Source organism: Crinia signifera, chromosome 4, assembly GCF_055691185.1.
Source record: "Crinia signifera chromosome 4, ASM5569118v1, whole genome shotgun sequence".
Lineage (NCBI taxonomy): Eukaryota > Metazoa > Chordata > Amphibia > Anura > Myobatrachidae > Crinia > Crinia signifera.
Window position 1 is genome coordinate 256,783,079 of NC_139220.1, and position 27,951 is coordinate 256,811,029.

The window sequence follows — 27,951 nt, forward strand, 5'->3', positions numbered from 1 at the left end:
TCATGAAGGAGAGAGGAGGCTTACCAACTGCTCCCTGCTGTACTCCAGATGGCATGGACAGGAACCCTACAAGGGTCACGCTCCCAAGCTGCAACCACCCTGAGTGACCCCTGTATCTAAAGGTGAGCCCAAAATAAAGTAACCTTCCTGCCCTAACTAACAAGGAGACAGGAAAAAAAGACACCAGTGGAAGGGAGGAGCAGTGGTATATACCCAAGAGGGGAGGAGCCTGGGAAAAAAGGTAACCTGTCTAACTCAAGGAATGGGACGATATCCCAATGTGATGGCTGCCATGGGATCGTAGAAGAAATGTAACTGTCACTACAGGGGACAGGATATGTAACTGGCACTACTGGGGACAGGATATGTAACTTGCACTACTGGGGACATTTTTAACTGACACTACTGGGTACATGATATGTAACTGGCACTACAGGGGACAGGATATGTAACTGTCACTACAGGGGACAGGATATGTAACTGGCACTACTGGGGACAGGATATGTAACTGGCACTACTGGGGACATCTTTAACTGACACTACTGGGTACATGATATGTAACTGGCACTACTGGGGACATGATATGTACATGGCACTAAATATGTGCAAGAAAATGATTGCTTGGCATTCAAATTCAATCCCTGAGATAGGACACAAAATTTGTTTCATTTTTTTATAAAATATATTTGTGTGTATTTCATGTGTGATATGTTTATTTATACAACATAAATGCAAGATACCTTAAGATACCTCATTGAAATTTAAAAATATTCCAAAATACAGAATAATCCATTATCCAAAATGCTTCTGGGATCGAGCATTTTGGATAAGGGATACTAAACCTGTATTATTAAACTAATTGAGCATCTGCCAGTATATATACTGCCATCTTTATAGATTTGAGTGTTTCCCTTGGGGTTTGGTAATTTCCCAAATCAGTTGTGAAATAATAATAAAGGCCCCTATAAACTTAAGTCAACAGGCCATATGTTGACACATGAAAACGTCGACATATATTTAGTTGACATGGTCAATGTCCACATATTGCTTGTGTCGATCTTGTTACCATGCCAACCTAAGGTATGACAACCTTTTTCAGGTGCCGACCAGAAGTGGTTGACCTTATTACTGTTGACCCTATGACCCATACCTACACTTATGCGACTTCTCTGAGGTAAAAGTCGCATAAGATTTCCCTTGAACTGCCCGGCAGCTTCCTGGGCAGCAGGATCACATATGATGCACCATATACAGTCCTTCTGCATGTATCGTATGCAATCCCAGCAAGGGCTGCCGGGTCTGAGAGTTCTTGATTGCAGCCCCTGTGATCTCTGGCTCCGATCCAATGCACATGGGACTGGATCAGATAAAACACTTGCGACTCAACACTTTTTCTAACCCAATTTTGCAGCCTAGTGATCAGGTAAATGCCACATGCCGTCCCGCCATGCAGATCCCCGCTTACACATCCACTGGAATGCAGCCTAAAACGCTGGGCGTTCCCCTGCTCCCTTACTGGAGTGAACGCCTCGGCGAGAGTTAAACTCGCCAAAAGCTTCACTGAGGGGGTTTGCACAGGCGCATATTCGGCTGGGGGACCGAATTCGGCCTGCTATGAGCAGATCTGAATCACCCCCTTAGTCTCTATCTCTACTACAGTACACGGTAATGCTGGGTTCATCAGGTAATGGGAAGCACTGTGGGTGGAATATACATATTCTGAGCGACAACTTGGAATGAGCATCGTGTGACCATTCTGCAATGTGGCTCAGTTGTCCTGCCTGCATGTAGCCTAATACTGGGGACACGCAATCTCTCCTGGACTTAATTAAAATAGTGATGAGACCGTAAACCTAAGATGACAGATCCCCCAAGCACATTCAGAGCAGAGGTAGATTGCTAATTAAGAGGGACAAGAGAATATAGCTAAAGCCCGTCTAACATAAATCCGGCCAAACCACCAACAGTAATTATTGCCAGCTAGTATATTGTCTTAATACCGTGGTTGCAAGAGGGTAACAGGCAATGATGCAGTAGGAATGTACTTTATCAAGGGTATATTTTACATATCTTACCACTGCAGAAAGGTCTCAGATTTCCCATAATTAACTTAGACTCCAGCTTGATCAAGGTATCAAGCATTAACCTGTTTCAAGATGAATATTATATAAGCTGTGAGATACTTTGTATCATTCATACAAACGGCCTGCGCCATAAACTACATCCAGATACAGGTCCCATAAATGACTCATATCATATAATACAAGCAGATGTGCCTCTGTAATCAGAAGCTGTGTTGTTACTTGGAAGCATCCTCTAGAAAGTTGGGGGCATCTTTGAAGTGCCCCCTGCATACAAACCCCCCCCCCCTCACACACACACACGCACGCACGCACACAAACAGGCTACAGAAATCATTTGATGGTCAGTGACCATTAAATAATTTCTCCTCCTCTTCTTGGGCACATGTGAGGGGATGTGTTAGCGACACGTACACATGCAAATGTGGGGGATCGCACAGCGGGGATGGAGGGTGGCAGCCGGGCGGCGTCTACCCATTTGCTAGTCTGAACAAACCATTCTGAATCAGGCCCTATATTTGGTCACAGTAGCGTCCTCATGATGAGATGTAGTAAAAATGTCGATAACAATAAGATCGGGAGGGTTAGAGTTTGTGTGTGTGTGTGTGTGTGTGTGTGTGTGTGTGTGTGTGTGTGTGTGTGTGTGTGTGGGGGGGGGGGCACTAGAGGAGAATTCCCGAATGTGCAACACCATAAGGTTGGCAATTCTTGGAACAAAAATGTACTGACGTATCAATGGCGTAACTACAAATTCTGCTTCCACAGCCAAAAATCTTTCAGGTGCCCCACTTCCCCAATAGTAACTGTTTGTTGTCTTGTGTTGGTTCTTGTTAGAGGATTCCCTGCCCTGGCCGCTGCTGCGGGTCTGTGGTCACAGCAAGGGCCGCTGTTCACGCTCGCCTCATTCATACTATTGGAAATGTCCCTCCCAAAATGGTTGCTTCCAGCATCATAATTGCTGTGTCCTCTGAGGCGGTGGTGCTGCTTCACAGGCTTGCCCACCTTTCGCGGGGGGGGGGGGGGGAGCCTCCTGGCCATTCTGGATGGAAAGGCCACCTTGATAGCAAAATTGCAATTTTTGCAGATGGACAAACCATGTTGCACTCCAATCAGCTCCTACCTATCATTTTTCAAACAGAGCCTGTGACATAGCAGGTAGGAGCTGATTGGCTGGTGGTTTAACACTGTCCATTTTATCACTTTTCGAGCTTAGTACATCTAGCCCTTAGTAATGATCCCAGAACAGTGTGTGTCTGTAGAGATAGAGGGGTGAGTGCACCTACACAGTCTTTACATTATTCTTAGCACTAAAACTTATGGTGCACATCAGGGTCTAAATCTTGATATTATTGGCTCAGAGGCAGGTTGAGTGCATGGATGGATTGGGGTAAAAACGTCATACTTCTTGAAGTGTATATTTAGATCTTGTTTATTAGCCATCATAGAAAGAGATTATCACCTTCTATTGGCCGCAGTAAATTCCTTGGTAATCCATTTCAAATCTATTTGATTTCATTTTATGAATACTTGAGGCTCATTGCTCGGCTATGACTATGCCCATATGAATATATGTGCCAAGTGCCCACTACAGTTTATAGTATTTGTTGAGGGATTTAACTCTTCGGACAGAGTTCAGTGTGTTTCCAGAGTCATCTTGGTGATGCAGACTACACTGTGTTCCAGGAGATTGATGACTCAGGTGTTGCACTTAGCGTGACCAATACCAAGATCTGGATCGGCGGGATCCTGCGATTTGGCCCCCAAATTTTTCGGCATTTCAAGACCTGGATTGGAGTTTCCAATCTCGGGATATTGTCATTAGACTGCACACGCCCACCCGGCTCCTGGGTAAACCCGCCAATGGAAGTAAATATGTGGGGTGACCAGGGCTTTTTTTTTTATTAGTGAAGCCAATCCCAGGATCCTGGGATTAAACATTTTTCATTCCTGAATCCCGAGGTTGAAAAAAACGCCCTGGGGATTGACTTTACTCACTATTTATCATCAGTGATAATCCTACAGGTAGTTGGTGATGGGTGTTACATAAAAGTATTATCTCCATGAAAAAAAATGCATTGCATAAGATTGTAGGGATAAAATGCGTATTAACCCTTTGAGTGCCAAAATCTGTGCGATGTGCAAAAAAGCCGCTAAAAATGCCAGCGTCGCTCACATTTGTTATATAAAGTCAAATTAAAAAAAATGTGTAAAAAATGTATATTTTCTATATAATGTAAATGTTACAGGTCGTAACATTTATATTATATAGAAAATATGCAAAATATATTGGAATGTTTGCTTGGCAATTTTCCCACCTATTTTGACAAATTCACTTGGCACTCAAAGGGTTAAGAGAGGCAAATGTGCAGTACATTATTAACATATTGATAAACATAAGTTGACTAGCAAATCACATTCTGTACACTCCGGTATACATTTAATGGGTATGCCCCACAGAACGTTTGGATGGGCATTCATTTTAATGGTCATTTCTTTATATACTTGCAACCAGAATAGAGGTTTATATGGAATACTAGCCAAGGAACTAGTGGTTGTTTTATTTACCAGTTTGTATTCTTCTGTGAGCCGGGTTCATTTACCAGTTATTATTTAGCATATATAAGTGTAATAGTTGTATGAGATTTCTAATTCCTCTACACAGGCACCAGAAGCACATTCACATTGATCACAGTACCATTTATATGAGGTAGGTGGCAGTAGGAAGTATATGTGCTTTGCCTGTATACAATGAACATCTGTCTTATACATCTGGTTCTTCCTGTGCTCGGCCACAAGATCAGGATGCAGTCCAGTGTAAACCCAATGCCTGGCTTCAATTTGTTATAAAAACTGTCAGAATTAGCAGCCCAATTCCAGCTTCCTTCAGTGAGTGTTTGTGAACATGGCTTGAAGGGCTGGTGGGTAAGAAGATTTAGGAAATGGCCAAAGCTGTCATGAAAACATTGAAGATCACAAATCAGAGATAACAGCCAGTACAAAGCTGCCAGATGTTGGGATAAATGATGCCCCTACTCTGTGTGTGTGTGTGTGTGTGTGTGTGTGTGTGTGTGTGTGTGTGTGTGTGTGTGTGTGTGTGTACACACAAACAATGTTACCGGTGGGTTTAAATTTACGGAGACCCAGATGGGTGGATTCCCAGAAAAGTACTTCAACAAATCATTAATTGGTGTTTCATCCAAGAATGAGGTTTTTTTACACTGACAGAGTCCCGGGCAATATAGTCCACAGAACTCCTGAGCACGCTGTTTGGTGCAAAGTTCAGACTGTAACATTATAATACATGTACCTCAACCATGAATGTATTGTCCCAGAAATAAGACAAGGTTGAAAAACACTTGACTATTTGACTAGACTAGTGATCTTTGTCTATTGGGAAAAACATATATTATAAACTAAAATCAGCTTAAAGGGAAAATCAGCTTAAGGGAATATATATATATATATATATATATATATATATATATATATATATATACAGAGAAAAATACCAGCGCAAAACACAGTCCTCTGATGATATAGAATCCAATAATGTCTCGATGTGTGCCGCTCTTTTGAAGATCCTCACCAAAAGGATCCAGTACAGTACTTGCAGAAGAAAGGAAAAAAGCGCACTCGTGAGTATAATGAATGTATAAATTTACTTATGTACATATGCTCACATACATCAAGGTTTAGGATAATCAGCTTGCCAGCAAAACATGGTACATCAACCGGTACGATGGAACAGGTGGGGGACGTCAGATGGTATCAGGAACAACCTCCAAGGCAGACCGCTCTCACCGCCGCACTTGTAGACCTGTATCCAGGGACGTCACACCGCAAACACTCGGGACCTCTCATTTGTATGCTGGAAGCAGACAGCCAGAGACGCAGAACACGTCAGGAGTCTAAGCCACGCCCAACGCGTTTCGTCACCGTTGGACTTCGTCAGGGGGTGTGTCCATACCTCTCCTTGTCAGACATATATATGGCTATCAATTAACCCATCCAGGTGACATATATTAAACAATCTTAAGCAATTAACAAATATATACACAGTTCACATTTAAATATCTACAAGCATATGCTACAAAATGACAGTTCATCCATATATCTTTATTACATTGGATCAAACCGCAATAAAAAAGAGGGAGAAGTATATAAAAAACATCAATTTCATTTATCACTATAAAAATAAGTATATATAAAAAAGTATATATATATATATATATATATATATATATATATATAAAATATATATATATATTCATAAAAAACATACATATACCAGGTAAAAAATCTCTAATAAAAAAGCACATATTTATCTAATTCCGGAGAAATGTCAGCGAGGTAGCAGCAACCTGTAGATTTACAAACAGGGCAAAGAAAAACAATATTAATGACTAATCAGCAAATTCATACATATATCATAGTAATGAAGATATAGAAAGAAAATATAAAGAGAATAATTCATAAGGGATTACAACATCACTCCTACACATTATTGCGCGCACAGCCCGACCTCTATGATACACAGGTGGAGCACAGCTCAACAGCACCTGAGCATCGAGTTATACATACATACATACATACATACATACATACATACATACATATACACACACATATATATATATACATATACACACATACACATTCCCTTCTTGTCCTACCACCATTTATATTCATATGACAAACACCCACTATACTTCTAAAGATTACAATGTATACCAAAGCAATAACATATACATTTATAGTATATTCCTACCAAGTTATATTACAACCCTTTCTGACATAGAATTGAATTGTCAGTATACTACCTGAAGTAGAATGATTAACTACTGTGTCAGCATAGGTATGTGTACTGAGGCTTGTTTGACTGAAGGTAGTACAAAACAACCTGAGTTCACTTAAATCAGACTAATGAAATATAATGTATATATTTTATATTTTCATCAGTCCTGCTACACACACACACAATATAATGGGTATATTATGGCTTGCATCAGGACACACATACTGCAAGACTACACTTTGCAGAAGAATCAGAAGTCTACCCACATATATTACTAGCTGTATAGTAATATGCCTATTCGTAAACTGCTTATCTGATCTGCACCCATACAGTTTGATCCCTTTCAATATAGGGGAGTATTTGATTAGCTGTGGTAATTTACAGTGGGCTAATTAATCCCCCGTGGCTATCCAATTAGCCCAGAGACAGCCAGCAGGCTGCAGATAAAAGGGATTTCTTCAGGTCTGAGTAGAACCGAACAGAAATCCCTGATAAATCAGCGAACCAGTTAACAAATAGGTCCAGAACTTATCCTGTATTCTAGCAGAAAAAGGAAAGAAAGAATGTCCTTTTTGGTTGGGTGCACCTATGTATAATTAAAATATAGCTTTTAATGAGAATATATAAAAAAGATTTTTTGCGAAGTGTTAAAAAATATTTTCACACACAAAGATTAGACATACAAAGGTTAAAGTCAGAAATAACACTTAGTAAAAATGAGGTGGCAGACAGAAAGCTCTCTCTTAGTATCCTTCTCTCGGTAGTGGATGGATTGGTGTAAAAGCACCTTGTATTTAATTCATACAAGTGGGGCACTTGAATTGTGATCCCAATATATGCAGACCTATTATATATATGCTGCTTATTGGTTGTGCCCGCTCTGCGGGTACCCACAGTGTCACTACTAATGGTCCTGACACACCAGGTCAATCACCCGTTTACCCAGATTGTAACTGGGACAGAAGTGGGCTATTACCATGTGTGGTATGGAATAATAATACGCTAGGTTAATTATTATCCACTGCGATCCCGCAGGTGGATATTATATATCTCTTGGATGATAAGCCTGGCGATTAGTGTCACATAATATATGTCTCAATACACAGGATTTGTTAACAGGATCTATCAGACTCATGCGTTGTGTTACTGGTCTGAGATCACTGATAACAGATAGGTAATGTGTATCAATTGGTTCACCGCGTGTCCCTTAAAGAAGCAGTTAACTGTCCCTACTTATTGTGTCATGGATACAAGCTCAATGGCTGGGCACATAGGGACAGAAGGCACCGGTATATATACCGTTAGTGCCCCGCTATATATTGAAGGGACTGCTCTAGTATGTGCAGACTCTTATTGAGCCCAGAATTAGTTAGCGTTGAGTTACTTCCCAATTACCCTGCATATAGCCGGGACAGATCATAAGGGTAGATGATTATACTCATAAATAGTAACAAGCAGTTAGGGCTGGCGTTATTCCACTGCGAGCCCGCAAGTGGGAATTGGAGTCTACAGTGATTTAGAGCCACAGATGAGGTCACAATCTGCGCTGTCAGTATGTGCCGACGTGGCAGTGGTTCAGTGTGTGCAGAGTGATTTGAGACATAGATGCTTGAGATCACGCAAGCTCACTGTGGTGTAGTGTCCACACAGTGCTGCAGGACTTAGATATCAGATCTCATCGACCAGTACGTTCCTTCCCCAGACCCACAATGTACGCTCAAGGCCTTGAAAAAGCTGTTCTGCGAAGCGCGTGCCGGCTAGCGGTGCGCAGACAGAATCAGCTCTCTCTCCTCTTTATTATTTTCATTATTTAGGATGTATTTTGATTGTGTGTATTAGGCAGTGTCACCCCACAGCCCTTGTAAGGGTAGCGGGGCCAGACAGGCATTCATACCGGCGTCTCCAACCCTTCTGCACCCAGCCACTGAGCGTACATTGTGGGTCTGGGGAAGGAACGTACTGGTCGATGAGATCTGATATCTAAGTCCTGCAGCACTGTGTGGACACTACACCACAGTGAGCTTGCGTGATCTCAAGCATCTATGTCTCAAATCACTCTGCACACACTGAACCACTGCCACGTCGGCACATACTGACAGCGCAGATTGTGACCTCATCTGTGGCTCTAAATCACTGTAGACTCCAATTCCCACTTGCGGGCTCGCAGTGGAATAACGCCAGCCCTAACTGCTTGTTACTATTTATGAGTATAATCATCTACCCTTATGATCTGTCCCGGCTATATGCAGGGTAATTGGGAAGTAACTCAACGCTAACTAATTCTGGGCTCAATAAGAGTCTGCACATACTAGAGCAGTCCCTTCAATATATAGCGGGGCACTAACGGTATATATACCGGTGCCTTCTGTCCCTATGTGCCCAGCCATTGAGCTTGTATCCATGACACAATAAGTAGGGACAGTTAACTGCTTCTTTAAGGGACACGCGGTGAACCAATTGATACACATTACCTATCTGTTATCAGTGATCTCAGACCAGTAACACAACGCATGAGTCTGATAGATCCTGTTAACAAATCCTGTGTATTGAGACATATATTATGTGACACTAATCGCCAGGCTTATCATCCAAGAGATATATAATATCCACCTGCGGGATCGCAGTGGATAATAATTAACCTAGCGTATTATTATTCCATACCACACATAATAGCCCACTTCTGTCCCAGTTACAATCTGGGTAAACGGGTGATTGACCTGGTGTGTCAGGACCATTAGTAGTGACACTGTGGGTACCCGCAGAGCGGGCACAACCAATAAGCAGCATATATATAATAGGTCTGCATATATTGGGATCACAATTCAAGTGCCCCACTTGTATGAATTAAATACAAGGTGCTTTTACACCAATCCATCCACTACCGAGAGAAGGATACTAAGAGAGAGCTTTCTGTCTGCCACCTCATTTTTACTAAGTGTTATTTCTGACTTTAACCTTTGTATGTCTAATCTTTGTGTGTGAAAATATTTTTTAACACTTCGCAAAAAATCTTTTTTATATATTCTCATTAAAAGCTATATTTTAATTATACATAGGTGCACCCAACCAAAAAGGACATTCTTTCTTTCCTTTTTCTGCTGTGATATTTCTCACTGTCCTGGGGTAGCACACCTCCGCTATTACCACAACCTGACGGTCGTGATTGCATCTAGGGGGTCCTGTAACACATACTATATGGTCTTGTGCGACCAATTTCTTCTGCCTTTTCCTACTATCCTGTATTCTATGAGTTGAAAACAATTAAATTAAAGAAAATGGGGCTCTAATTGAATAGCACCGAACGTTAAAGTAGAGTTGCCTACCCTACCGGAATGGCCCGGGGGGTTTCTGCAAACTGAATACACCTTCCGTGCCCCTCCGAAAGGTGGACAAGTTACCTGAAATGGCATCAGTCCCCACGCAATACCTGTGAACTGTGTCTTCATGACCCCGCCCCCTGCTGGGCATTACCGGCATTACACAGCGAAGGGTGTTGCCATGATGATGCAATCACAATGGCCCGCCCCTTGTAGGTTCTCTGGGTATCCCCGACTCTGCCCCATTTCATGTCATGGGCGCCGGCCATGCCCCCTACCTCCTGGAGAGCTGGCTACCCTCTCCCTGAAAGGGCAGTCCCAAAGTCGGCAACCTGATGTTAAAGCCTGAGGCTAATACCCTTTTCTATACTCATTAAATGAATGGGCCTGATTAAATTCTCCTCTTAATCAGAATTTTTTTCTCCCCCTTTTTAATAAATATGGTTTAAATCCAGATTCATTCTGTTGCATAGTAAACTCAAAACGTAAGCAAACATTTACAACTGAGTAACGTCATAGGAACACTTATGTACAAACATGTAATTATGTTATCCAGAAAATATAATGGCACTCAAGACTATTGAAGTAAGTAGAAACCGGTTATTGCCCAATCAGAAATGTTTGGAGTGATATGTGAACTTTTTATGTTTACTGTAGTTCCAGAAAAGGTCACACTTGACCCAAACCATTGCTGCTAGCATAATAAACAATGTGCCTACTTCAATACCCCTTGCATTATCAGGATTTTCTATATATACATTCCTATACACATGAAAATGGAGCTCCAGGAAATCTCTTTAAAGATATTTAATGTCACCTTATTTCCTGGAGCACTTCTTTCTTCCTTATACATCATGCCTTGTTTGTAAATAAGGGGTAATGACCTCTGAATAAAAGTTGTCTCCATAAAGGAGTCTTTTTATTTTTTTATTGCGCTCCTTGTCTCTAAGGGGTGTACACATGGTACGATTTGGCCAGGTGATTTTGACTAGAGTGTGAAAATCGCCAAGGTTAGCCAGATTCGCCCCATGTGTACATAGCGGGAGATAGCAATGTGCAGCGCTAATGCCTGGCCAAATAGACTATGCAGGCAAGGCGAGTTTCAGTAGGGTGCCTATCGCTGTGTATTTGGCTGCGGCTGTGGGAATGCAGGATGGAGTTAACGTCTTATCTCTGACGGCTAACTACATCTTGATTAAGGACTTAGCTTAGTGAAAATCGCAGAGCTGAGTCTCATGTGTACACCCCTTAAGTCCATTCAGGGACACTGTACACTCAACCTTAGGAAGTGTACAGGCTCACTGAGTGCCAGACTGCCCTTACCCCCTGTGACTTATCACCACTTTCCCTACAATATAAGTGAGTTTTCCTACCCCATACCTCCCAACTACTGTAGCTGTGCCAGCTGGACAATTTGGGGGAATGGCTTATGATTGCAGCCCTACTTCTAAGGGGGCATGGACAGCACTCTGAGCTGCTGGCCACGCCCCCATCCCCTCTGAATAGATGCAGCGCGCATGCGCGTAGTGTCTATTCAGCAGAGCAGCGGCGGGCAGGGGGGACTCCCAACTGGCCCCCCACCGTGGGACACTGCCAGTCCTGGGTGGGACATGGGACAGTCCCCCAAAAATGGGACTGTCCCACAAAAATAGGGACAGTTGAGAGGTATGATATCCTTGCCTTGTGTCATTGTCCTACATACAGTAGTGAATGAGTTGCTCAGCATTAACCAGAGGGTTAAGGACTGGGAGTTATTGAATTACTCCCCAGGAGTGTGTTAGCAGAAATCTGTATCAAATAGAGGGCAGGATGTATTAAAATACATTGCCGCCCTTCGCCCCCCCCCCCCCCCCCCCGCCACGATGCCAGCGCATATGTACTAACATATGCGGCTGGCATCGTGGTGCGGTAACGGAGCCCCCCCCCCGGGATACCTGTACTCTGGTCTGCGGGGGGTCTCCGTCACCTCCCAGCTGGCTTCTGATGCCTACACGCCGGGGATAGCTAAGCAGGCTGTCCCTGGCGCCTCCTCCTCCCCCCTGCAGCCGGAAGAACGTCCGGCTGCGTTGATAGGGGGAGGAAGGGCTTACCTTCCGGGGTCCAGGAGGACCTGCAAGAAGGTAAGCCCAAGGGAGGGGGAGAGGGGGGGTCGGTGAGGCGGCGGGTGGTGAAAAGAAGCCCATAGGCTTCTATAGGGTATCGCCACCCAAAGGTGGCGATACCCTGCCCTGCGATAATGGTGCGGCTGGGTAATAGTACATAGGAAAATGCGGTAAAACGGGGGTTTTACCGCATTTTCCCTTTAGTACATCTCGCCCAGTGTCTGATTCATTGTGTTAGTGTGCATTTTCTATGTTCTGTGCAATTGCATGGTCCATGCATACGCGATAAATCATATGAAAAGCATCCAAATCACAAGTTGTTGACGTGAGGTCCGATGCAATGCACGGTCCCATGCGCATCATATCAGAGCCTCTGGGTCGCACGGGCTGCAGGATAGATATGTTGGATCGCCAAGCCTTTAGGCAGGCTTGGCTGGGTTTGCATACGATAGACTGAATGCAAAATGACTGCATACAGCAGTGGTGTCAAACTCATGGCCCTCCAGCTGTTGTGGAATTACACGTCCCAGAATGCCCTGCCACAGTTTTAGCAATCCATTATATAAAATCTGTGGCAGGGAATGCTGTGATGTGTAGTTCCACAACAGCTGAAAGGCCATGAGTTTGATACCACTGGCATACAGTACCCTCTATATAGTTTTGATGTCCCAGTTCCATGCATCACAGTAGAACCCCCATAATGATTATATAATGAAAAAGTCCATCTCTGTGGCCCGGAGATATTTTGGATACACTAAAAATAGCAAAGATTTTTCGTGTGTTGACCATGCCGACATTTTGCTTGTGTCGACCAAATACATGTCAACCCAAACTCAGGATCATATAAATCTCAAAATTAAAGAGTTAAAACTGAGCCACAGATGTTTGCATGGGTACCAGAATTCCGGCAAATGCTTGGATCAGTACAAAAGCATTTTTTTTTTCTTTTTAAAGGAAGGCAGCTGGTTTGTACTTGTCTGGAATGACTAATAACAAGAAAACTAGTAGCGAGTGCTCTGTGCTTGAAACATCTAAGAAACAAGGTCTGAAATCAGATGAAATTGGATCAATCATGCCAACCATACAAATGATTATTGTTCACAGCAAGGATAAAATTCAAAGCTGAACTTGCCTATTTTAATGGCATTCCTGTCAGTTAGAATTAATTTCTAGCCTCATTTATGAGAACATAATCATGTGCTAGACGCAGGAGGAGAATTTTCCAGCTGTTTAAGTCCTGGAGATCAGCAGCTATCCAAAGGCAGGATGTTAATGCCATTCTGTAACAGCATGCTGTCACTTCCTTGGCTCTGGCACCTCGGCATGGCACAAAGCTGTAGATGCCAGTTTGTAGAATAAAATATTGCTTTGGAATAAGCATTGTTAAAGGATGGCTGCTCAAATTGTAAATTGACCTTTTTATCTAACCGAATTTATTTTTTTAAATTTACACTAATTATGTAAACTTGCCAAGTATGCCATTCCACATTAAAAAACAAAAGACCAATGAACTAAAAAACAAAATAACAGCGCACAAACATAATTACAATAACTAGTTCCTGTGACAAAGACAGCTAAATGTGGTTAATCGTGTTTATGTCCGTCTCAACAAGACAGAATACATACCACCCTTAGGTGGTGTCACTTCAATTATTATAAATAAGGACTATGGCCCTTATTCTGGTTTCCTCGCAAAGGCAAATTCCTTCTCAAGTGGACAAAGTCATGTGCACTGCATTTAATATAAATGATGAGGGACAGGTTTTTTTTTTTAAGTCAAAAGACCGAAGTACAAGTTTAAATAAAAGTTTCTCTCTCTCTCTATATGTATTACTATCTTATTGCAGGTAAGATACCTCTAGTTTATGGGTGTGGTATAGGGTTCCGACAGTCGAGATCCCGACCAGGGGCGCCGATTTATATTTTTTCTGGTGGGTGCTCCCACCCCGCAACCCCCCCGCCCCACCCCCACCCACAGAGAACCAACTCGATGTCGGGTAAATGACTGTCAGGACCCCATCCGGCACCCTGGTTTATATGTAGTATGGAGTGGTCTACAAATTGAAAAGCACCTTGTAGTTTGACAATTGACAGACACAGATATGTGCTAGATGTATCCAGCTTCAAAAAGTGATAAAGTGGAGAGTGATAAACAGCCAGACAATCAGCTCCTAACTGCCATGTTACAGGCTGGGTTTGGCATGTAGGCACTGATTTGCTGGTTGTTTATCACTCTCCATTTTATCACTGTTTGAAGCTTAATACATCTGGCCCTTAAACCTGTCAGTCAGAGCCAAGCCCAAGTTAACACTAAATAATTATAGGAAAACAAAACAGTTCTGGTGCTGAGTCTGTCTGGCTGCTGGCTTGCTGGCCATGTGACAGTCATGACTGCAGTCTTTTAGCAGACACACGCACAGCAGTCGCACTTTGGAGTTGGTCTAAGGCGAATGATCCTTACACACCAACATTGATCCTGAGGAGTACCCACGGACCATGACTAGCAGGGAGGAAAAGACAACAGGCCACTACTGACATAATATGCATCCAGTAGAGGGTGGCCAATCCCGGGATTGGGATCGGTGGGATCCCGGAATTAGACTGCGCATGCGCAGTCTAATGCCGGCCAGCGCCTGAGCGTGTGCTCAGACGCTGCCCAGACCCGTCCTGGGCACGCAGAATGACTGCATCGCACCGCCGGGTCCTGGTTCCTGCTGGCTCGCGGCTTCACTACGTGGCTGCCCATTTACTCACCCGCCCGCCTCCCGGCCTCAGTGATCGGCGGCCAACCCTTCCAGCTTCACCGCCGACCCTCCCAGCCGCACAGCACTGCACAGGGTTTTTTTAATTAGGGAAGCCAATCCCGGGATTGGGCATTTTTCAGTTCCGAATTCCGGGATTGAAAAAATGCCCCAAAATTGGCAACCTTAGTCCAGCATGTACTGGGTGAGCCTGTGGACTTCTGGATAAGTGTACTGTGGCATATTGGCTGTCACTCAATGTATACTGTAACACATAATATACTGTACACATATAAGTTTTAGTTACCTTTCTTTTTTTTAACACCCTTTATATAATGCAGTATGCTAGAGGCGTAACTCTGTGAGGCTAGGGAGTCGCCTTTTCCTAAGGGGCACCTCTCCTCCCCTGCAAGTTTGAATCAGTTAATTGGAAGCGGTCAATACCGCTTCTGTGGCTGACTCCCCCTCCTAGCAGGACCATAGATGTCACAGTCTCTTTATTGTAAACATAACATACATACATATACACACACACACACGCATACACATATTTAAAGGTTCTGTGTGTGTGTGTGTGTGTGTTGGAGGGGGGGGGGGGGTTTGGGTGCACCGATATTTACAAACTTATGCCACTGCAGTATACAGTATGGTTATTTGTCATAACTTTACTAGCATAAAATTGCCAGGAGGCTAGAAATAAGCTCGGTAACCGATTGCCACTATGGACTTGACCACGGTCATTACCAGAGCCACCCTGATTGAAAGTGGTAAAAAAAAATCCAGAAACTAGCCAGGTACTGTGACAGTGCAACTGGTAGAGGGGCTTTCGTTAAAACAGTTGTGGAGGTTAAAAAAAAAAAAAGGTAGAAAGGTTGTTTTGCTCATTACGGATTTGCAACCAGTTGTTCCTTTTCTAGTACAGATTAGAAAATGACAGCTAAACTAGAATCAGATAGGTTTTCTAAAGTGTTGAGAGTAGAACAATTTTTAAAAATATCCCTGCAGAACATTTCCACAGTAGGATTAGTGAAGGCAAACCAGAGTTTGAGAAATATGCATAGTTTAGCTACAGTCATACTGCACGTATGGACGCCTGCATGGTGTCCATGAAAATAAAAGTAGATCATCACTTCATACCAGGGACGTGCAGTCAGGGGAGGCAGGGGAGGCAGAGCCTCCCCTGTCATTAATGATTAATATCATTAAAAAATACAAAGAAAATACTTATGACACATATTATGTGTCATAAGTATATGTTTTGTATTATTATAACCATTTTACCTTTTTTTTTTTTTATTTAGGAGGCATCCAGTCCGGTGCCTCCCGCTGTCTATCGTACAGTAACAGAAACAGGGGGCGGGCAGGGGGCAGGGCTGAGCACTGGGCTGTAAAAGCCCATTAAAAAAAGGTGTATAGGCGGCACCTATAGCGGTGCCTCGGTGACAGGGACGTGCATTCTGCCTATATGAAAGCAGACCCCTGTCACTGAGGCAGATGTGATTGGGCACAGTGGCGCTGCCTCAGTGACAGGGGTGTGCTTTCATATAGGCAAAAAGCACATCCCTGACTGTCACCGTGGCTCTTCTATAGGTGCCGCGTATAGCACAGAGCCATTTTTAATACCGGACGAGCCGTACCGCTGACTTGTATTGCCGCTGTCTCCCGGCCACTGGGTACCTGCGTGCTGCTCTTTTACGTTTTTTCCTGTGCACACAGGGTCCTGTGACATCGCAGGATCCTGTGTGCTGCGCTGTACAGAAGTATACAGCAGTTGACTTGCCACTCGCCGCCTGCAGCAGCACCGCCGGGCGCCGAGTATATCTTATGGATAGCAGGGAAGCAGGGAGAAAGCGGCATGCAGCAATCTGCTAGAGTAGCGGTAAGGACCCTTTTAGTACTGAAGTTTGTGACCACAGTTGATCTCAGCGTTAATGCGGCGGCGGCGGGGGGTTAGGTGGGAGAAGAGAGAGAGATTTGTATTTATGCACAGAGCCGCACTAATGTAGTGTTGTGGGGGAGATTTGTTTATATGTACAGTATGGAGTCACACTGGGGTTGTATTAGGGGATGGGGGAGGGGGGGGGGGGGGGCAGGGGGACGTATATTTGATTTGATCATATAAGAGAGGCAGTGTACACTGTATGTAGAAATGTAAAGTATGAGAGTGGCGGTAGGTGCATGTATGTATGTATGAAAGAGACCAGCAGTGTATATATATATATATATGTATGTATGAGAGCAGCAATGTATGTTTGTATGAGTGCGGTTATGTATGTATGTATGTATGTGAGAGGCGGTGTATGTATGTGTGTAGGTGAGAGCTGGTGTATACATTTATATACAGTGTGAAATAGCAGTACATGGATGTATGCTATGTATGTATGTATGAGTATCCGAATGAAATAGAAAATTATAGAAGTGTGTGTATGAGAGTGAGAATGAGAGACCAAGAAAAAGGTGAGATATGAGAGAAACCAGAGAGGGAGAAAGAAAGAAGATCCCCTTAAAGCCCCCGTACACACGGGGGGAGATATATTGCTGAGCAATATATTGCCCAGTGTCTCCTTTTCATCAGCGACCAGAGATGGTCGCTGATGAAAGGGAACCTCTGCCCGGGGAGCCGCAGAGGTAATTAGCTGGTCGCAGGAGCAAGCTCCTGCGACCAGCGATTACAATGGGGCTGAAAACAGGAGCACGCACCCGGCGATTTATCGCCGGGGCACACTTCCATCACTGGCAATATGGTCGCCTGCGACCATATTCCCAGCGATTATAGCCCCTATCGCCCCGTGTGTACACAGCATAATATTAGACAGATGACAGAGTCCTACCCCTCTGTGGCAGACAGCAGAACAGTCGGTGACTTTCACCATCCTGGTGACTCCCATCCTTAACCCCAGCCCCGCCAGCCACTGCCTGGAACTCAGAGTTTTTATAACGGAGTAATGGCTTGTTTGCTGGGCCAGCATTAAAAGGATTAACAGCGCTAACCACACCTCTTGTGCGGCACTAGCCATACAGACTCTGGGGGAAACCTAAGTTGGGGGGCCCCTTTAAAAATGTTGCTATGGGGCCCACAAAGTTCTAGTTACGCCCCTGGCTGCCAGTTTGTTGTTGCGCAGGTAATCAGTGCCTTTGGTAAACAATGCGGTATGTATGGTGTTTGTGGAGGGTGGGGGCTGTGTTTTTTTGACAGAGGTGTGTGTGTTGTGTAAAGTGACAGAAGTGCATTTGTGTAAAGTGACAGAGGTGTGTGTGTTGTGTAAAGTGACATAGATGTGTATCTGTGTGTTTGTGTAAAATGCTGTGTTTTTAAATGAAGTATAAAGGCCAAATGTACTAGCCTCTGAGTACAGTGGCTGTGCGGGGTGCTAGCTGAACTCAGAGGTTCTTTTAAAGAGGCAGACATCTACAAGACAAAACCATGCATTGTAAATGATTGCCCTGTTACAAAAAACTCAGAGTTCAGTTGGCACCCTGAACAGCCACTGAACTCAGAGGCTTCTACATTTGGCCACATGGTTTTTTTAAGTGAAAGTGTTATGTGGACAGACCCCATGGTGGCTTGGTGGAGCCAGTGACGACGGGGTCTGTGGCGACCGCTGGTCCGGGTTGCTTCTGCATTGACAGGAAGGAGCTGCTCTGCCGGTCTCTGCTGCTTATGCAGGTGGCAGCTCCTGCACTTACCTGTCAGCACAGAAGCAACCCAGTCCCAACGCTCCCCACAGAGCCCATCGGCACTGGCTCCACCAAGCCAGTGCCTCACCAACCACTAACCTCACCGCACGTCACTGCTTCATACACAGTTACACCATACTTGCCTACTTTTGAAAACTAGTTTCAGGGAGATTATATTTGGGAATAGAATTTTTAACAGCGACCCATTGAGCAGATGTATCATGCTCCACCTAAAGGGCGGGCCTAATTCCATATATGGAGAGATTTTGAATGTGGCACTTAGAAGCGTAGGTGTGCACTGCTACATCTGAGAGGGATCTTGTAAAATGACTTATATCCAAATCTAGATGAGCCCCAAAGCAGTTAGTAAGAGCTATTATACTTGGTAAAGTGCTGGGAAATGGTGCTGATAATTCAATGTAAATGTATTTGTCTATTTGTCTCTCATTCCTTTTTACCCCAACAATGCAACAGTGTAATGTTGGCTAGGTGACATTAGGGAGATTGCTAGACTAATGAGGGAGAGGGGGAGATTGCTGCTATTTCAGAGAGTCTCCTGCAGAATGCAGGAGAGTAGGCAGCTATGAGTTACACTTATCTGTTCAGGCACCCCTCCCCATCCTGCCCAATCTGAAATCAGACTCCAGCCTGCAAAGCATACAAGATGCAACTATACGGCCTCATTAAGGGCCAGATGTATCAAGCTTCAAAAAGTGACAGAGTGGAGAGTGATAAGCCAATCAGCTCCTACCTGTCATATTGCAAACCCAGCCTGTAACATGGCAGCTAGGAGCTGATTGGCTGGTAGTTTATCACTCTCCATTTTATCACTTTTTGAAGCTTGATACATCTGGGCTTAAGAGGTGGACGCTGAGTGAATCGAGCAACTAGTGAATGCAGCTGCATTTCCAAACACCGACCCCCAGCCACGAAGGTAATGTTGGAAGAAATCACACAAGGAGCGCTTGCCATAGGCTGGTGCTGATAGTGCATGCAATGTTGCAACAATATTCTAGTGTTCAGAACCACCAGTGGAGTTGTGCTGCTCACAGGCATTGTGAGCGGGCACATCAGGAATTGCACATACTAGTACACAAGGGAAAGACTAAAACTAGCATTTGCAAATTAGCACTGCTGTAACTACACAAAGAGTCATAGCTGTGCATGCAATTGTATTGATACAGAAATGTATCCAAGATCCCTACAGTGCTGAATTGCCCATTCATGCTTATATGATCGGCTTGGACTGTGAAATATCACAAGATCAGCCCCAATATGACTTTCTTGGGACACGGCACGCCATGTTGTTGAACCAAATACTTTCCCCATACTATAGGATTCATGGCGAAATGTCACTCACGTCACCATAGACCTGCCACTGTGAAAATGCTGCATGACCAGCTTTGTAACAGTTCTGTTTCCATGTCAGAAACTGGATTCCTTCTAAAGTGCTTGTGTGACCTTGCCCCAAGTTGTCACTAAATAAGAAATGTTTTCAATTTCAGACGCAGATCCTCCCAGAGCAACTTCAAACAGAAACAACATCTGAGAGGAATTGGGTAATTGTACTAATCATAACCTGGGGAGAAGGTCGAAAATTCTGAAGGGATTAACTCCTGTGTTCTCACCAACATTCCCATTTCATCCGTCACCTATTAGAGGAGAAAGCAAGAGTGGAACGGGCTTCATACAAACCTGCGGGCGGGAGTATTAGATAAACAATGGGTATATCAAAATAATGTTGATTTCTCATGTCAAATTAACAGGGAGAGGACAAAAATAGTGAAACCAATATAATGTTATTTAATAGTATGTTAGGGCCACACGTGGCTGGTACACATCGCGACTATCATGTATGCAGGAATGATGTAGCATTATTCTTCCATAAGGATCCCATTGAAGGTATGCTTGATGGATAGCAGTGGAATGAGCTGCTGCAAGTATAATAATAGATTATCCTTTCAATGTTCTGTTCAACCATAGTACAGGTTGAGTATCCCTTATGCAGATATGAGTAATCCAAATAATTCCAAAAACCATAGTTTTTAAAATGTACTTTGCTTTTTTTTTTTTTTTGATAAAAGTACTACAGGGTACATCTGTAACTGCAGTACGGGGGACATCATATGTAACTGGCACTACTGGGGACATCTGTATTAGCACTACTGGGGACATCTGTATTAGCACTACTGGGGACATCATCTGTAACGGCACTACTGGGGGCATCTGTAGCTGACACTACTGGGGACATCTCTAACAGCACTACTGGGGACATCTCTAACAGCACTACTGGGGACATCTGTAACTGGCACTATTGGGTACATCTGTAACAGCACTACTGGGGACATCTGTAACTGGCACTACTGGGGACATCTGTAACTGGCACTACTGGGGACATCTGTAACTGGCACTACTGGGGACATCTGTAACTGGCACTACTGGGGACATCTGTAACTGGCACTGCTGGGGACATGCTACGTAACTGGCACTAGTAAATATGTGCAAGAAAATGATTGCTGGGCATTCAAATGCAGTGCCTGAGATAGGACACAAACTTTGTTTCATGTTTTGGGACCTTGTTCATGCACAAATAAAATAGATTTGTGTGTATTCCATGTGTTTGATGTGTTTGTACAACAGAAATGCAAGATACCTTTAAGATACCTCATTCAAATATAAAAATATTCCAAAATATGGTAATCCATTATCCAAAATTCTTCTCGCCCTGAGTGTCTAAGTGGGTGCAAGTGACCCCATATAGTGTAATACCCCCAGGAGCCAACAGCTCCCAGCAGACCCCTCCTGAGTCTAAAGATTGAGAGGAGAACCTCCAGGCAGGTGTTTTTAGCTCTGAAAACCTCTGAAACCATTTCAAAAAATTAGATATCACAGTTATGAGTTGCACACATACCTACTGTAATCCCAAACTGTGGTAATCCAAAATTGGATGCGAGGTACACAAGGTTTTTTTTACTTGACTAAACTGCATTGCTAAAAGAATTCCCTAATTAGTCATACCTCCCAACATCAGATCGGTGGGAAAAGGAAGAACTTTTGGGGCATGGCTGCAGAATAGACACTGTGCGCATGCACACAGTGTCTATTCACGGGTGACGGGGGGACTCCCAACTGACCCCCCCCCCCCCATGGGGTACTGCCAGGAACTTCCCCAAAAAAAGGGGCGTTTGTGCGAAAAGCGGGACAGTTGGGAGGGATGCTTAGTCTGTTGTTGATCATTCACCTGTATTACTTTGCTTTTCACGTTATTGTATGAATTTCAATGGTGTATGTATGTTTTTACCCTTGGCGTTCTATGCTATCACCACCCTCAATATTACACAACTCAGTCTCTCCTGAGACCTTTTCTCCTCCTGACATATCAGGTGGACCTATTATTCCCCAGTTCTAACAGCCAGTTCTTTGTATAATCTTCAACAACTACTTATAAACCATTGAGAAAATAGCGATCTTACTAATTAAAGTGACTGCCAACCACACCCCAGCAATCAGCCCTGCTTGTTTGCACTGCCACTTTGGACATTTCTAAACTAAAGCAAACACAAGATAAAGGCTGAATATTAATTGAATGTACTCTGGTTATAATATGAGCAAAGAAGTGATTGGTTTAAGTTTGTGATGACCTATCACATCAATATTATCTTAAAGCAGATTAAAAAACAATAAAGACTATAATATTATTCTTACTATTACCAGTTATTTATACACACATATTCCGCAGCGCTTTACAGAGTATAGTTGAACATTCACATCAGTCCCTGCCCCAGTGGAGCTTACAATCTATATTCCCTACCATATGTACACGCACACGTAGATATTCTAGGGTTAAATTTGTTGGGAGCCATTTAACCTACCGGTATATTTTTGGATTGTGGGAGGAAACCGGAGTACCCGGTGTAAACCAACGCAAGTACAGGGAGAATATACAAACTCAACACAGTTAGGGCTTAAACATAGGGAAACAAATTCAAATCGCATCACAAATATATAAGAGAAACCAACCTATAAAAAGATTATGATGTGACACCTTTCAACCTCATGCACTCAGTATTCATTGTGAATGGATCAGGCAATTTCTCTTTGAATACCAGTGCAGGAAGCAGCCCATAGGCACCAGAAGTCCGGCTGTCATTTCCCTAGTTTGACCAACTCTGTGACCAATCCAATCAACTGGCCTAGCCTAATTATTCCCCTTTTACACCAAAATCCCTGGTCGGACCCTGGTCTTTGAACACAGGAGTTTCCAGGGTTGGACCCAGCTTCATACCCCATTTACACAGCACTGTGACCCAGGTCGGACCCAGGTCTGCGCCATTTACACTGAACCTGGGTCAGCACTGCTTTTCTCTATGGATGACATTAAAAATGTCCATTTTAGGACTGATAAAATCCTATCCAACCTTCCCTCAATGATTTAAAATAAAAATAAAAAGACATGACAAGTTAGCATTGAAAAATGTTGGTTTGTTTATTTTGTTAAATATTTTTTCAAAAAGTTTTATTCATTGCTCAAGCCTACATAGCAGTATAAAAGTGCAGCATCACCCATGTGCTCTCCCCAGCCCCTTCCACTGCAGCAGCAGACGGAATCTCCCATGTGCTCCCCCCAGCCCCCCACCCCTCCAAAATAATAATAATATAAATGATAAATGATATCAATTATGATTTCTGTGTGCACTGCCCGTATCCTTCATGGCTGCTGTCTTTTGCCACAGCAGCGCACTGTGGAAAGGCGTCCAGCACTTCTGGTATCCTTTCAGCACTACCCGGATGTCTCAACCTGGGTTGGGACCATTTACACCGCCCACGACCCAGGTCCAACCAGTGTTCAACCCTGGTCAGGACCTGGGTAGGAGACCAGTGTTACTGGACCTGGGTTGGCCCCTTTTACACCAATGCTGACCTGGGTCCGACCTGGGTCCAACCTGGGTTATTTCTTGGTGTAAAAGGGGTATTAGTGACCTGATAAATTATGTAGACATCATGATTTGGGTCAATGGAAAACCATTAATATGTGAGCTTCTGCAACAAACATATATTATAACGAGGTGATTAAGCACGCTTTACGGCGAAATAGGGTTTGTATTGTATGGAGGATTGCAGTGCAGATTACATTTTTAAGATCCAAAGGGTGACTGAATGTGAAGGGGGTGTAGCCTCTTCCGTTGGTACGAACAGTGCTTAGAGAGTAAAATGTACAGAATGAAGTTATGAAGGAACTTTTTTAGTAAAAATAATGTATTTTGGTGAAAGTATGAAAAAACATTTTTAACGTTTGAAAGACGTTATTGTAAACAACAGTGTCTGCAGGGTAAGTTATGCAGGGGAAGATGTACAGAATTTAGGCGTGGGTGGGTGAGGAAAAAATGTTTAGCCTGGGAGGGCCCTGTGGGCTCTACTAAACCTGATATTCCTGGCGATTGTTTATAAGCAAAATTGTCGCAAATGCCACATAGATTAATGTATACTGTAGGCGTCAGCTGCTGCATGTATAAGTGAGTCTGCTGGAACTCACATGAACTAGAAAAACATACAATACCACAAATACAATGCATTGCTGAGGTTAGGGATTTAGGTCAACTCTAAGGGCATTATTCTGGTTTACTCCTTCTGGCAACTTCCTTCTTAGATGGACAAAACCAGGTGCACTGCAGGGGGGCAGATGAAAAATGTGCAGAGATAATTAGATGTGTGTGAGTTATTTTGTTTCTATGCTGTGTACACACGGTACAATCCAGCATGAGATTTTGACTACATAGTCAAAGTCGCATGCAGATCGCACAGGTTTTTTACCTTGCGATCCCAATTCGCGCACCCGTGACAGCACAAATCGAAACCCAGATAGACAGGGCAGCAATGACTATATAGTGCAGATTGTATGAATTGTATGTAAAAAGTACAGAGTTGGCAAATTGTATAGCACTCGAATCGTAAGTTGAATAGCAAGGGAATCTCACCGGGTACACAGCATTACATATAATACCGCTTTCACACTGCCAAAATGTTTTAAAAACCGTTATTTTTATAAAGTATTTAAAACGGGTCTGAGCCTTCACATTGCAATAGATTACCGTTTTAAATACCATTTAAGTACGATTCACATCAGTCAACCCATTTAATCCCCTGAACACATTTCAATGCAGAATGCAGGGGACAGCCTATCACAGGTCTGTAATCTGTTGTTTTTACTAAATACCGTTTCAGAGCCATTCTCACTGCATAAAAAACGTCTCTGAAACGTTTTGAAATACCGGTTATCTTTAACTGGTATATCAACTCTGGCGCTTTCCCACTGCAGCCTTAAACGTTTTAAAGTGGGGAAAAAACGGCAATATACCATTTAACAAGTGCAGTGTGAAAGGGGTATCATAATAGTAAACGTCAATACATAATATAAAACATATAAAGGGCAAACTGCTTGAATATGCTGATTGGCAGCCAGCTAATTCACAGATATGTGCACCTAGATATGTATGCAGCACCTCAATGGTTCCCAAATCAATGTGCCTCTTAGATCAATGTTAGTTGTTTGAATAGGGAGTTAGGACCAGATGCACTAAACTTGAAAAGTGATAAAATGGAGAGTAATAAACAGCCAGACAGCCAATCAGTTCCTACCTGTCATGTCACAGGCTGTGTTTGAAAAAGGTCAGGCAGGAGCTGATTGGTTGGTTTATCACTCTCCATTTTATTACTTTTGAAGCTTAGTGCATCTGGCCCTTAGTCTGTTACAGTAACAGCAAAAAGCCCGTTAGTGTGTATGCTGATATACAGTATATGGAATATAGGCAAAGTAATATTTGTATTGTTTGTATAAGCCAGACAGATTGGTATAAGAAAAGCAGGTCTGCGTAAATTGAATTGAATTACCAGGCTCACCAAGGATGCAAGAGTTTGCAATCATGCACTCACTGTAGTGTGCGAGTTCTGCATCTCCCTCGGGGACGCTGTTGCACTGGGCTTCCGGAAGGCTGCAGATGGATAGGGGGAATGGATAACCCCGTTGCCAGCACTGGTAGCCTGAGACGCTAGGCTGTATAGGGTGCAGTGGGAGGTGGTGATTACCAGAAAGAGGTCAGCAGCTGGCAGTCAATGACATTCCAAGTGTGGGCGGAAGTGTAGGACAGCAAGGGCGGAAGTGACAATAAATGTGTTTAGTCTCCTAGACCAGCGGTTCCCAACCTGTGGTCCACCCGCTCGGGGGTACGCGGTGGCCCGGCCTGTAATGGCGGCCGTGGCAGTCAGACGCGCCGCCAGCTTCTGAGACTGAGGGGAGGCTTTTCCAGTCTCCTAAAAAAAGCCTCCAGGCTCCCCCAACCCGCTGCAGCCTCTCTGTGCTCCCCCCCTCAGTGCGTGCCACCGTCCCCCGGTGCATGCTGGATATTGTAGTTATCCCTCCCTCCCCGGCTTTTACTTCCTGTAAAGTCACTGCCCCGGCGCGTAAAGTGACTGCCCCGATGTGTAACACTTGAGTGGCGGCTGGGGGTGAGGGAGAACCCGCTGTTCCAGGAGCACCTCACCTCATTTACTTCCATGGACGGTGTCGGCCGGATCCGCAGCTTACAAGAAGACAAGTCCCCGGCTGCCTTTAAGGTATCTGTTCTACTGACAGGTTAGTGGGGTTGGGTAGGTTACACTTGTACTGGGGATGGCAGCGGGTAGAGAGATATACACACAGGGATACCTCTCTCTCTCTACCCCTCTCGCTCGCTCTCTCTCTCCTTCTCCCTCCCTCTCCCCCTCTCTCTCTCTCCCCCCCCTCTCTCTCTCCCCCCCCTCTCTCTCTCTTCAATTGAGGCCACACCCCTTTTTAGGTCACGCCCTCTAAAAAATTTCACGAGGGGGGTACTCATAAATGAAAATCCTAATCAAGGGGTACGGGAGACAAAAAAGGTTGGGAACCACTGTCCTAGACGAACGGAGACTTTTTCAAGACAAGAGATCTTCTTGCGGGGCATGCAGCAGGTTCTTTTCGGAGGTTCCCATGTCCGCTATCAGAGAACGTGGAAACCTCAAAAAGAACCTGCTGCATACCTCGCAAGAAGATCTCACTCACGCTTTGAGCTGCATGCCGGGAGATGACATTTGGGGAGACAGAGCAGTGCTGAAGTGTGGTGATTGACAGTGGCAGTTAGGCTATGACTCCGCCCAGGATTATACACACAGTCAGAGTGACTGATCTGGACTAATATATAGGAGACAGAGAACTTCCTGAACGGAAAAAAGAAAACTTCAAATATTACATTTACTGCATGCTTGAGGGACCATGAAACGCCACAAACAGCATTCATGGCCTGCCAAGTGTGTACTGACAGCCTGTGATCAACTTCTATGCAGAGGAATAACTCTGGGAGGCAATGGAGTCATCTCCCGCTGGGCTCCTGCTCCCAAGGGGGCACCTCTCCTACCCTGCAAGTTTGAATCAGTTAATTGAAAGCCATCAATATCGCTTCTGTGGCACTAACATTTATTCCTAATCAGAATCTGCATATTTACTGTGCATTCAAACATTCATACATATATTTGTTTAAGATGTGGGGAGGGGACGGACAGACGGGGGCCACCAATATTTATCTTGCCTCTGGGCAACCGGGGTGAACTTACGCCACTGCTTTCAAGCTGCCAACAACTGAGGGCATTACATGAAAACCGGTGCAAGGTCAGGGCATGTTATTTCTTTTTTTAGTAAAACTTGGTTAATTAATGAAAGCAATCTGTGGTACTCAAAACCCATCAGCAAACCGGTGTGCTTCATATTAATATGCATTTGTGTCTTTAAGTGTTGGGGATGCATTTATGCCGTACCGCCATCATTGGCAGCAAGTGTACAATCTGTACAGTATTTTCTTTAGAACTTGTGAACAGAAAATCTCAAATACATAATTCTCTATGAGCTTTTGAATTGTAAAATAAGCAAAGTAGTCATGTAACTTTGTGTTAAAGAAAACACCTAATGATTTGTTTTTACCCAGTAACAGACTCCAGCACAGACCCTGACTATCAGGATCTGCTATGACAGAAGGAATGTCCCTTTCACCCCCTGTCAATGAAGAAAACGCAACCTGGGGAACTTGCTCTGCCAGACTGTAGGAGGATTAGATTCTTGTGTAAAACATTGACATTTTGCCTTTTGTCTCAGTTTATTTCTGGCTAAATGTCAGGCTGCAAGCAGAAATGGAGCCTCTATATAAGGTAGCAAGAGGTCAACATCCATTACTG

General features: G+C 43.8%; 1 long non-coding RNA gene across 1 annotated transcript; it reads left to right on the forward strand.

The window, feature by feature from the left end:
- Window positions 1-27,946, forward strand: LOC146072567 (uncharacterized). The gene is made up of 3 exons (XR_014473189.1): window positions 1-122; window positions 20,220-20,273; window positions 27,705-27,946. It is a non-coding gene; the product is annotated as an uncharacterized LOC146072567 (long non-coding RNA).
- Window positions 27,947-27,951: the final 5 nt, after the last annotated feature.